The following is a 12,795-nucleotide window of genomic DNA, read 5'->3' on the forward strand; positions in this document are numbered from 1 at the left end:
ACTACCTTGAAAATATCCTCCAAGTGTCAACTTTTTCAAGTTTGGGTTAACTATCCTTCCAATTAGAGTTGACACTCTCTAGACTCATCTAGGGTGTAGAGAACACACTCCTAGGAACCCAAAACTAATTGGTGCTCCTTGAGTGTTCTAGGTATTCATTAGGGATAACTTCTCTTAATATCTTTCTAATGACCTTCCTAGGCTTGTTAGAAGCCTTGGTTATACTAGACTTGTAATACCTTGGTTCTGAGATTCTGGTTAAGTATGACTTAAAAAGGTTAGATGGTACTATCCATATCACTAAGGTACACCTTCCTTTTCAGAAGGGCAAACTTAAGAACTCCAAAGTTAAGCGTGCTTGACTTGGAGAAATTTGAGGATGAGTGACCTCCTCGGAAGTTTTCCAGGGTGCATGCGAGTGAGGACAAAGCACGCTGAAAGGACCTCCGGTGGTCTGTGGAGCTAGTCGTCAACCCGCTGGGCAATTCTGGTAGCGTTCCCGGTTCGGTCCAGGTGGGGCCCGATCGGGCCGGGGCGTTACAGATGGTATCAGAGCGACCTTGCGATCATGAGTGTGCCTGTGGCAGGAGCACCCAGGGCACCACATAGTGAGGGAGATTCTGGGATTTGCCTGTTGTGTGATTCGTGGTTACACAACGAGGGTGTTGTATCTTTAAGTGAGGGTGATTATAATACCCCGGTTCTGAGATTCTGGTTAAGTATGGCTTAAAAAGGTTAGATGGTACTATCCATATCACCAAGGTGCACCTTCCTTTTTGGAAGGCCAAACTTAAGAACTCCAAAGTTAAGCGTACTTGGCTTGGAGAAATCTGAGGATGGGTAACCTCCTGAGAAGTTTTTCAGGGTGCATGCGAGTGAGGACAAAGTACGCTGAAAGGACCTCCGATGGTCTGTGGAGCTAGTCGTCAACCCGATGGGCAATTCTGGTGGTGTTCCCGGTTCGGTCCAGGTGGGGCCCGCCCGGGCTGGGGCATTACAAGACTTCTCTAAGTCAACTCTAGGGATAACTTCCCTTGTGATCTTCTCAGTGACTTTCTTAGAATTCTTAGAAGCCTTAGTCACATTGGTCTTTCAAGATTAATTTTAGGGATTGCTTCCCTTGAAACCTTGGCTTGACCCTTAGACTTAAAGTTAATTCCATAACTATAAAGAATTCTATGATAAGAAAGAACATCCTTCTTGGTTTAAGGTTTGTATCCCAAACCCCTCATACCATTAGATGATTCTTGTCTATCTACCCTACGATCTTGTTCATTTAACCCCTTAAAAATATTTTTCATTCTTTTAAAGGTATTTTCCAATTTATCGAATCTTGACCTCGAGACTAGATTTTTCATTCTTAAATCCTTAAATTTAGATTTTTCTTGATTTCCTTGGGTATTTTTATTTTTAGGTATATACCTAAAATCCTTAGAATTATTACCTAACCCATTTTCTAACTTCCTATCCTTAGGAAGAGTTGTTTTAGCATGATAAGATGCATATTTTTCCTTAATTCTATTATTTTTCCTATTTTCATGATAAATAGTATTAAAATGATAGAGATTAAACCTAGCATGTTTTTTTATCATGAACAAAAGAAATACCATTAACTCATGGTACCTTAGGTTTCCCCTTGGAAACTCCCCCTTGACTTGAGCTTCCTCCTTTATTCTTGGTTGGATTCTTCCCCTTTGGACATTGGCTCTGATAATCTCCATTTTAATTGCAAGAGAAGCACACAATGTGTTCCTTACCTTTGCATACCGAGGGATCAATCTCCTTGGCCTTCTCCTTGTCCTTAGATGTCAATTGACCCTTCTCCTTAGGAAGAGTTGTTTTAGCATGATAAGATGCATATTTTTCCTTAATTCTATCATGCTTCCTATTTTCATGATAAATAACATTAAAATGATAGAGATTAGACCTAGCATGTTTTTTATCATGAACAAAAGAAATACCATTAACTCATGGTACCTTAGGTTTCCCCTTGGAAACTCCCCCCTCGACTTGAGCTTCCTCCTTTGTTCTTGGCGTGTAATTCTTCTCCTTTGGACATTGGCTCTGATAATCTCTATTTTGATTGCAAGAGAAGCACATAATATGTTCCTTACCTTTGCATACCGAGAGACCGACCTTCTTGGCCTTCTCCTTGCCCTTAGATGTCAATTGACCCTTCTTCTTGGTCAAATTAGGGCAATTACTTTTATAGTACCCACTTTTCCTACACTCAAAGTAAATGATGTAAGTACCCCATGACGGTTTTGATGTGATCAATCAAGTCAAGTTAAGTCCTATTGCCTTTTGATGCCTTGTGTCTAAGTGTGCAAGAACTTAGAAGCATAGGAAGTCGAGCAAAAGACGCAGTTAGCAAGAATGACGACACAGAAGAGAGTCGACGAGCTCGATACGTCCGAGCGATGAGGCGCTGCGGAAGAGTACGCTGGCGGACGAGAAGGAAGCACACGGTGATTTTGAAGGACGAGAAGTCAAAGCGAAAGGTTGTTTGAGAAGGCCGAAAAATGAGTTCGGGTGAACCCTATTCCAAATGGCCTAAATAACCCAAGCAAGCGAAGTTAGAGCAAAAACCCTAACGAAAAGTCAACTTGCTGTTGACTTTGGTTTGGGCGCCTGGAGCTATTCTAAGCGCCTAAAGGCCGAGCACCCTCAAAAGCGCCCTCGGCTGCGAATGAAGTTTGACCAGATCCGAGCGCTCGAAGCAGGTCCAAGTGCCCGAACCACGAAACTTATCTCTCGCCATGTTGTCGTAATCCGTTGCATTATGGATAAAACTTTATCCACCCCCAGGCACCCAGAACCCTTCCAAGCGCCCGGATCAGCACTATAAATATAGCCCTAATTTCAGTAATTGAAACACATCACTTGTAAATAATTTCTCTTTCTGGTTTACTACTATGTAAGCTTTCCACGTTGTAAGAGGCTACTCCACCCAAATGAGAGATTTATATTGAGCTTCATTTGCCTTGGATTAGTCATCCCCTGATTGCAAACCAAGTAAATCTTTTCTTTCCTCTTTCTTTTAATTAATCAACTTCTTAATTCTTTTTGTACAAGTAATTTTTTTAATCAAACCATAAGATCGAGAAAGGTTTGAGTTTGTATTTTCAGGGCTACTCACCCCCCTCTAGCCGATCGTCATGGGACCAACAATTGGTATCAGAGCGAGGTGGCTTCAGAAGGACTAATTGTTAACCGAAGTAAAGAAATCGATGGTCGAACCAAGCCTCATTTCGCTAAAGTTCGAGGGGGAGTTTGCGCATTGGAAACGCTGAATGGAGGTATTCCTAAAAATTGACTTTGAAATTCCTTTAATAATTAAGTACGATTTTGTAGTTCCCAAAGATCAGCAAGGCGTAGAGAAAGAAGAGTACATATGGACAAAAAAGGAGCAAAGCGATTTCATTGCCAACAGTAGAACGAAATATCACTTATTAAGTGTATTACCATCGCAAGAAGTAAATAGCATCTGAGGCTACACATCGGCAAAAGATCTCTGGGAGAAGTTTCTGGAACTCCACGAAGGAACATCTGAATCAAAGCTTGCATGCAGGGGCATTCTTCAAAGCAAGTTAACGAACATCTGTCTAGAAAAAGGTAAGAAGACAACCCAACTACACGCAAAGATCAAGGAGCTTATCACTGGACTAGTCAACCTTGGCGAAACGGTAACCAATAGGGACTCAGTATGCTGCGCACTCAACGCTTTTCCTAGAACTCTAGAATGGACTTCGATTATAGACGCCTACTACATCTCGAAGGACTTAGGGATAAGTATCCTAGAGGAACTCTTTTTGACTTTGCAATTATATGAAACTCGATGTGTAGGCACAACAAAAGAGTTAAGCTAGAATCTAGCACTAAAAGCCACCAAAAAGGATGAACCCGAGTCAAACTCAGATCTAGAAGGAGACAAAGAAGCTTACATGGTAAGGAAATTTAGAAAAAAATTTAGATCTAATAAATTTAAAGAAATGCATAATAGAAAAAATCCAAGAAATAGAAGAAAGCTTCGATGCTACCAGTGTCAAAAAGAACACATAAAGGAAGACTCCCGGAAACTCAAAGAGGAAAAAGACAAGAGGCCCAAGCAAAACAAGCACAAGAATCTCAAGGTCACTTGGGATGGAAGCTCATCATTTGAGTCAGAAATAGAAGCATACTCTGGACTAGCACTGATGGTTGACCATGAAGAACAAAGCACCTCATAAACCAACATCGATGAAGGGGGAGCTACTTCAAACGAATACAACGAAGCAAGGGGAGAATCAAGCTTCATATCCGATATGGTAAGTGAGGTATGCCTCTTAACACTTGATAAATTGTATTTCTACATTAAATCAATGGAAAAATCAATATGAAAATTAAAAACCCAAAATAAAAATTTTAAAAAGGAAAATTTAGAAATAAAAAGAATCTTGGCAAAATCTTACTTAATAAAGGAACTTGAAAATTTTAAAACTAAAAATGCTAATTTAAAAGATCAAATAGAAATTTAAAAAATATTGTATGCTTAAATTTTGGACATTCTCAAAGATTAAATTGGTATTATAAATTTCATAAGGGTCAAATTAGAAAAGTGACAAAAACATATATCCCTAAAAAATACTTGATTAATCCAGTAGGAAGGAACATGTATTGGGTACCAAAATCATGCTTAGTTTAAATTATACATATTTCTAATTTCAATTTGATTTAATATTTTCCATTTAATTTTTCAATGTGCTAGAATAAATTTCTTCATACAATTTTTGTTCAAAATTAATTAATTATTAATTTTTTCGAAAAAATGGATTTTATTTCCTATCTGTAGAAACAATTTTAAAATTTTTTTCGACTATTGTATTATTTTATATGATTTTTTAAAATTATATTTTTTAACTTAAAAATATTTCACATAGTTATTTTTATAAATTTTATTTTTAGTAAAAACTTATCATATTCTCTGTCCAACAAAATATTTTTTAAATTTTTAAACTAATATTTAATTTTCTATGAATTATTCATCTAAATGATAATTTTTAATATTAAAAATTCTTGAACACTTAATTTTCAAAAATTTAATTTCTTTTACAAAAATACTTATTTATTACATTCTCAAAAAAATTTTGAAGATTTTCTGAACCTCAAATCTATTTTTAAGTATTTTTAAGAAAAATTCATCTTTTGTAGTAAATAATTTATTACTGTTTAAATTGATTTTATTTTCTTATGAAAACTTGATTACTATTTTGGATATGTCTCCTTAACATTTATAAAAATTCTTATAATTTTTCAACAAATAAAATAATTTTTCAAATTACTTTTGTTAAAAATTACTTTTAATAACAAAAAATAGAATTTCAAGAATAAATTTCAAAATTTTTCCTAGGTCTTAGTCGCTATTTTGTGCATTCTTTAGACTTTAATTTAATTTAGCAAAACCCTTACTTTTAATGTGATCAAAGGGGAAGAGTTTTAAATTAAGTTTAAGGGGGAGGTACATTTTTGTCAAATATTGCATATCTAATGTTTTAAACTTGAATATTCACTTAATAATTTTTCCCTAACTTAACTTGGGTTGATCCACATCAAAAAGGAAGAGATTGTAAGTACCTTGTGGTAGTTTTGATGTGATCAACTAAGTCAAGTTAAGTCTTGTTGTCTTTTAATGCATTGTGTCTAAGTGTGCATAAACTTAGAAGCACAGGAAGTTGAGTAAAAGATAGCAAGAAGGACGACATAGAATAGAGTCGACGGACTCGATGCGTCCGAGGGACGAGGCGCTGCGAAAGAGTACACTGGCGGATGAGAATGAAGCACGCGACAGTTCTGAGGGGCGAGAAACCGGAGTAGAAGGTTGCTCGAGAAGGCCGGAAAATGAGTTTGGGTGAGCCTTATCCCAGATGGCCAAAATCACCCAAGAAAGCAGAGTTAGAGCAGAAGCCCGGACAAAAAGTAAACTTGTTGTTGACTTTGGTCCAGGCACTTGGAGCTATTCCAAGCGCCCAGAGTCTGGGTGCTCGAAGCTTGTCCAGGCGCTCGGACCACTCGGGTACCAAGGGCGCCCTTGAAGGCACCCTCAGCTGTGGATGAAGTTTGACTGGGTTTGGGCTCTTGGAGCGAGTCCAGGCGCCCGAACCATAGAACTTATCTCTCACCAAGTTGTCGTGATCCGTTGCATCGTAGATAAAATGTTATTCACCCTCAGGCACTTGAAACCCTTCCAGTGCCCGAATCAACGCTATAAATATAACCTTGATTTCAGTAGTTGAAACACAACACTTGCAAACAATTTCTCTTTCTAGTCAACTACTGTGTGAGTTGCAAATATAACCCTTCTAGCCCAAAGGAGACTTTCATAGTGAACTCCATTTGCTTTATATTAGCAATCTCCTGATTACAAACCAAGTAAATCTTTTCATCCCTCTTTCTTTTAATTAATCAACTTCTTAATTCTTTTTGTACAAGTGTTTGTTTTAATCAAGCTATAAGATCGAGAAAGGTTTGAGTTTGCATTTTCAGGACTATTCACCCCCTCTTGCCAACCCCTAGGGGGCCAACAAATGATTTGATCTTTATTTTTACAAATTAAAGTTTTTATACCATTATTTCTTGTAGGGGTGACATTATCTTCTTTTAATTTGAATGTAGAGGTTTCTTCTTGATACAACATTGATGATCCATACTCACCCTCAATCCTTGAGGTGGATGTCTCTTCATCTTCATCCTCAGAGGTTGAGCATCTCTCGACTTCCAAATCCTCATGTACTTCAAACAAAGAGTATGCTGTTGGGTTTTTCGGGCCGCGAAAACCGCTTTTCGCGTCGCGGAAACCCCGAATCACCCAAAGTCGTAGATCCGTGCAAGGAAAAATTTTGAAAACACAAATACGAGTTTTATACTACGATCTACAGTAGATCTACAAAGGAAAAACCATTTTACCTTCGATGCGTGCCCTTGCAAAATCCCGCTCGTCCAAGGTACTTGTCGGATCTCCAAAGTATCAAGGTAGATACTTCTCTAGCGATATCCACACGAACAAGGAGTGTCTCCCACACTCAAAGGATGGAGAAGAGAGCCCCAAGTGTGCTAGCACTTTCTAGAGCTCTCGAATGGGATTGGAAAGGAAGAAAAGAAGAAGGTATAAAAGAAATCTTATACACTCACTAGTAGTATCTTTCCTTTGTGACCTTCACTCTTCCTTTGCTCTTGGATTCACTCAACCATCTTCTCCTCCATGAAAAGTCACGGCAACCATCAGCAAGAAGGAGGAAGAAAACTAGGAAGAAGATGATACAATTTACCACACATTAATCCACACTAAATGAAACCAATTCCACCTTTAGTGTGGCCGACCACACACAATGTAACCCCCTCATTAATGTGGCCGACCACATTAAAACCAAAGGGGAGAGTGTAACCCCCATGAGGTGGCATACCTCATGAGGTGGAGGTGATGTGGCAAGGATGAGTCATCCTTATGATGTGGCAATACATCAAGTCTAACTTGATGTTTCAAATTCCATTTGGTCAAGTCAAAATTGACCAATTTCTTCCTTGTTGAGTTAAATCCAACCTTTGATTCAAGTCAATTTCAATTTAATGAATCTCAATTCATTAATATAAATTGACTCAATGAATCAAATTTAAATTAGACCCATTCAACAATTGAATCTAATTGAGTCTAACTCAATAAGTCTAATTCGAATCCAATTTTTGGTGCATCATATGAACCTAATCCAATTGGTTCATCATATCAACCTAATTTCCATCCACTTGTTCTTTGTGTGTGACCCAATAGGTTCTTGTAACGTTGGCAATGTTTCTAAACTCCTTTAGAAACATAAGCAATGAGCGGCATCTAGCAATACATCATTGCTACCCAAGTTACAAGAAATGTCGAGATCCAACATCACCTTGTGACTACTAATTGTGACTCCTCACAATATGTGACATTGTCCTTCTATCCTAGACATCTAGATTGATCAATATGAGGCATAGACCATGTCATCCTCTAATCAATCTAAATCTTGAACTCCAAGTAGACTCACTCGATCAAATGAGCTCAACATCTAATGTTGACTCATTTGGGCATGGCCATGCACTTCGTGGTCTAACTCTATCAAGAATATTGATGTCGCTCCCGTCATATGGGAGGGATAGATCCCATCTACATCACTCACATCCCTCTGCATAATTTGTTACATACCCAGTAATCGCCTTTATAGTCCACCCTATTACGGGTGACGTTTGACGAAACCAAAGTACATAACTCCTTATGTAGGGATCCATGGTGACTTCAGGTCTAAGGACTAATAGTCATACTAATAGCCACATGAGAAAGTATATGACACTCATATAACGATTCATGATACTTTCTCATGGCGGGTCATTCAGTATACATTCTCTAATGCATACCCATGTGTCAGCTTGATATCTCTATATCCATGACTTGTGAGATCAAGTCATCGAGCTGACCTACATGCTAGTCTTATTGTATTAACATTGTCCCTGAATGTTAATACTCGACTAGGAATAAATTAGAGTAGTGTTCCCTATATCATCTCACTATCGATTCAACTAATCGATTGATATAGGTATTAACCTTCTACTCAAGGACGCTACTATACTTATTTTATCTGGCACTAATACAAATAAGCATAATAACCAAAAACCAAATGCCTTAATATATATATATAAGAATATGATATACATGAGTCCATACAATCATCAAATGATTGGCTCTAGGGCTCTAACTAACAATCTCCCACTAGCACTAGTGCCAATCAGTATAGGCTCTAAGGCCTAAAGACCTAGTGTGACCATCATGTTTCCTCTGTGCCAAAGCCTTGGTCAAGGGATCTGCGATGTTAGCCTCTGTAGGTACTCTGCAAATCTTCACATCTCCTCTATCGATAATCTCTCGAATGAGATGGAAGCGCCGTAGTATGTGCTTGGTCCGCTGGTGTGAGCGAGGTTCCTTCCCCTGTGCTATAGCTCCATTGTTGTCACAATAGAGCTCAACTCCATTGTTGTCACAATAGAGCTCAACTGGGTCAGCGATGCTAGGAACCACCCCAAGTTCAGTGATGAACTTGCGGATCCAAACTGCCTCCTTTGCTGCCTCTAATGCAGCAATGTACTCGGCTTCTGTTGTAGAATCAGCTACTGTATCCTGCTTCGAACTCTTCCAGCTCACAGCACCACCATTTAAGCAAAACACGAACCCTGATTGCGATCGATAATCATCCTGATCGGTCTGGAAGCTAGCATCACTGTAACCCTTTACAGTTAGCTCATCATTGCCTCCATATATCAAGAAATATTCTTTAGTCCTTCTTAAGTACTTAAGAATATTCTTGACCGCTATCCAGTGACTTTCACCTGGATCTGACTGGTATCTGCTCGTCATGCTCAAAGCATACGAGACATGAGGTCGAGTACATAGCATGGCGTACATGATCGATCCTATGGCTGAGGCATAAGGGATCTGATCCATGCGATCTCTCTCTTCTCTAGAAGAGGGACCTTGAGTCTTCGAAAGACTCACGCCATGTGACATCGGCAGAAATCCCTTCTTGGAGTTCTGCATGGCAAACCGAAGGAGTACCTTGTCAATGTATGTACTCTGACTTAGGCCAAGCAATCTCTTAGATCTATCTCTATAGATCTGAATCCCTAGAATGCGGGATGCCTCACCTAAGTCCTTCATTGAGAAGCAACTCCCTAGCCAGGTCTTGACAGACTGAAGCATAGGGATGTCCTTCCCAATGAGTAGTATGTCATCCACATACAATATGAGGAAGACAACTATATCCCTACAACCTTCTTGTAGACACAAGGCTCATCTTCGTTCTTGATGAAACCAAACTGTTTGATTGCATCATCGAATCGAAGATTCCAGCTCCGAGAAGCTTGCTTTAGTCCATAAATGGACCTATGCAGCTTGCATACTCTGCTAGTATGCTGTGGATCTACAAAACCCTCAGGTTGTGTCATGTACACATCCTCGAGTAGGTTTCCATTCAGAAACGCGGTTTTGACATCCATTTGCTAGATCTCATAATCGTGGTATGCTGCAATAGCAAGCATGATCCGAATGGATTTAAACATCGCTACTAGAGAAAATGTTTCATCATAGTTAATACCATGAATTTACTTGAAACCTTTAGCTACCAAGCGACCCTTATAAATATGTCCATCCATGTCAGTCTTTCTCTTAAAGACCCACTTACACCCAATGGGTTTTACCCCTTCAGGTGGATCAACCAAAGTCCATACTTGGTTGGTGTACATGGAATCCATTTCGGATCTCATGGCTTCTAGCCATTTCTCGGAATCTGGTCTCATCACAGCTTCCTGATAGGTGGTAGGCTCATCCTCTATGAGCACAACGTCATCATGGTCAGACAAGAGAAATGAGTATCTCTCAGGCTGACGACGTACCCTATCAGACCTGCGAAGAGGTATGTCTACTTGAACTGGTTGTTGTTCCTCAACTCTTTGTGGAACAACATCATCCACAACACTTTGTGGTTCCAGTTCAACTTCCATCGAGGCATCAGTGCTATTGTTCGCATCTTGAACTTCTTCAAGATCGAACGCGCTCCCACCAATCTTTCTAGAAACAAAGTCCCTTTCTAGAAAGACCTCAGTCTTTGCTACAACTATCTTGTGCTGACTGGGAATGTAGAAGTAATATCCCTTAGTTTCCTTGGGATATCCGATGAAATAGCACTTGTTGGATTTGGGTCCTAATTTGTCTGAGACTTGACGTCGTACGTAAGCCTCACAACCCCAAATCCTCATGAAAGACACCTGGGCATCTCTCCCAGTCCATATCCTATATGGTGTCTTTATCACGGCCTTTGATGGAACTCGGTTGAGTATGAAAGCTGCCGTGTCTAGAGCATAACCCCAGAGGTATGTCGGAAGATCTGTGACTCATCATAGACCGTACCATATCTAATAAGGTACAATTCCTCCTTTCGGATACACCATTCCACTGTGGTGTTCCAGGAGGAGTGAGTTGAGATAAAATCCCATACTCAGCTAAGTAGTCACGAAACTCATGGCTTAAGTATTCACCACCTCGATCGGATCGAAGTATCTTAATACTCTTGCCAAGCTGGTTCTGTACTTCATTCTTGAATTCTTTGAACTTTTCAAAGAATTCGGACTTATGTGTCATCAAGTACACATAACCGTATCTACTGAAGTCATCAGTAAATGTGATGAAGTACCTATAACCACCTCTAGCAGCGACATTGAAAGGGCCACATACATCACTATGTATGAGTCCTAACAAATCAGTCGCTCTCTCGTTGTGCCCACTAAAGGGAGTCTTGGTCATCTTGCCTCGTAGGCATGACTCGCATATCTCATATGTTTCAAAATCAAATGAGTCCAGCAAACCATCCTTATGGAGCTGGGATAAGCGCTTGTCATTTATATGACCTAAGCGACAGTGCCAGAGATAGGTGTGGTTCATATCGTTCGATTTGAACCTCTTGGTACTAACGTTATAGATAGAGCTCTCAAGGTCTAGAATATAGAGTCCATTTATCAGAGGTGCACTACAATAGAACATATCGTTTAAATAGACAGAACAACATTTGTTCTTTATTATAAACGAGAATCCTTTCTTGTCCAAACAAGAAACTGATATAATGTTCTTAGTCAATGCAGGCACATAACAACAATCGTCTAACTCTAGTATAAGCCCAGAGGGCAGAGATAGAAAATAAGTCCCTGCAGCAACAGTAGCAACCCATTGCCTACTCGTAGGTCTATCTCGCCCTTTGTCAATGCTCTGCTATTTCTTAGTGCTTGTACATTAGTACAAATGTGCGAAGCACATCCGGTATCTAATACCCACGACGAAGAAATAGAGAGGTTGACTTCTATAACATTTATACCTGAAGTAGAAATTTTATTTCTCTCCTTGTTAAGATCTTCCAGGTATCCTGTGAAGTTCCTCTTCCAGTGCCCTGCTTGTCCTTGATATAGTTGACGAAGATGTGCAACCATATCGTAAGCACCCATCAACTCATGTTACTTCTGAAGCTCAGAGTTCATGGTCGCGAGCATAAGACAGGACACATCTAATGCGTCATCTTGATGCTTCTTGTAAGCATCTCGGTTTGCTCGCGTGGCAGTGGCAGGAGGAGCCTCCGGAATGGGCTGCTCCAGAACGTACAGTTTACGTTCCTGAGTGAGAACAATTCTCAGGTTCCTGTACCAGTCCAGGAAATTTGCTCCGTTGAACTTGTCCTTCTTAAGGACAGATCGCAGGGAGAAAATGTTCGTATTCGACGTCATGACAATTCTACAACAAAAAATAAATGCAGAAATATATCATATTCTTTTAAAATTATTTAATTAGGCCTTTAATTAAATGATGCTCCCACTGAATTCTATAATTCTTGTGAGACAAGATCCACATCATACTAACCCTTGAGTTAGCTTTGGCTAATACACCCAAGGCTTAGTATGATCGGTAGGTAACGATTACCAATTACATCTCTATGCAACTCTTGTTTATAGAATCAATATCCGTATTTATATTAAAACTCGAGTTAGCTTTGGCTAATACGCCCGAGAGTTAATATAGATGTGATTTTGACCTATCTTTTCCAACCGTTGGAATAATGCCTATAGTTGACTCGATCCAACCGAGTAACTAGGAATACTCAATCTAATTGAGTTTGTATTCACCCATGCGTTGATAGGCGGGACCAAGATTGTCCCTCCGTACCCTACCAAGATAATATGTATTGCTCTGCTTTGGCAGAT

This window comes from Zingiber officinale, chromosome 3B, assembly GCF_018446385.1.
Source record: "Zingiber officinale cultivar Zhangliang chromosome 3B, Zo_v1.1, whole genome shotgun sequence".
NCBI classification, from domain to species: domain Eukaryota; kingdom Viridiplantae; phylum Streptophyta; class Magnoliopsida; order Zingiberales; family Zingiberaceae; genus Zingiber; species Zingiber officinale.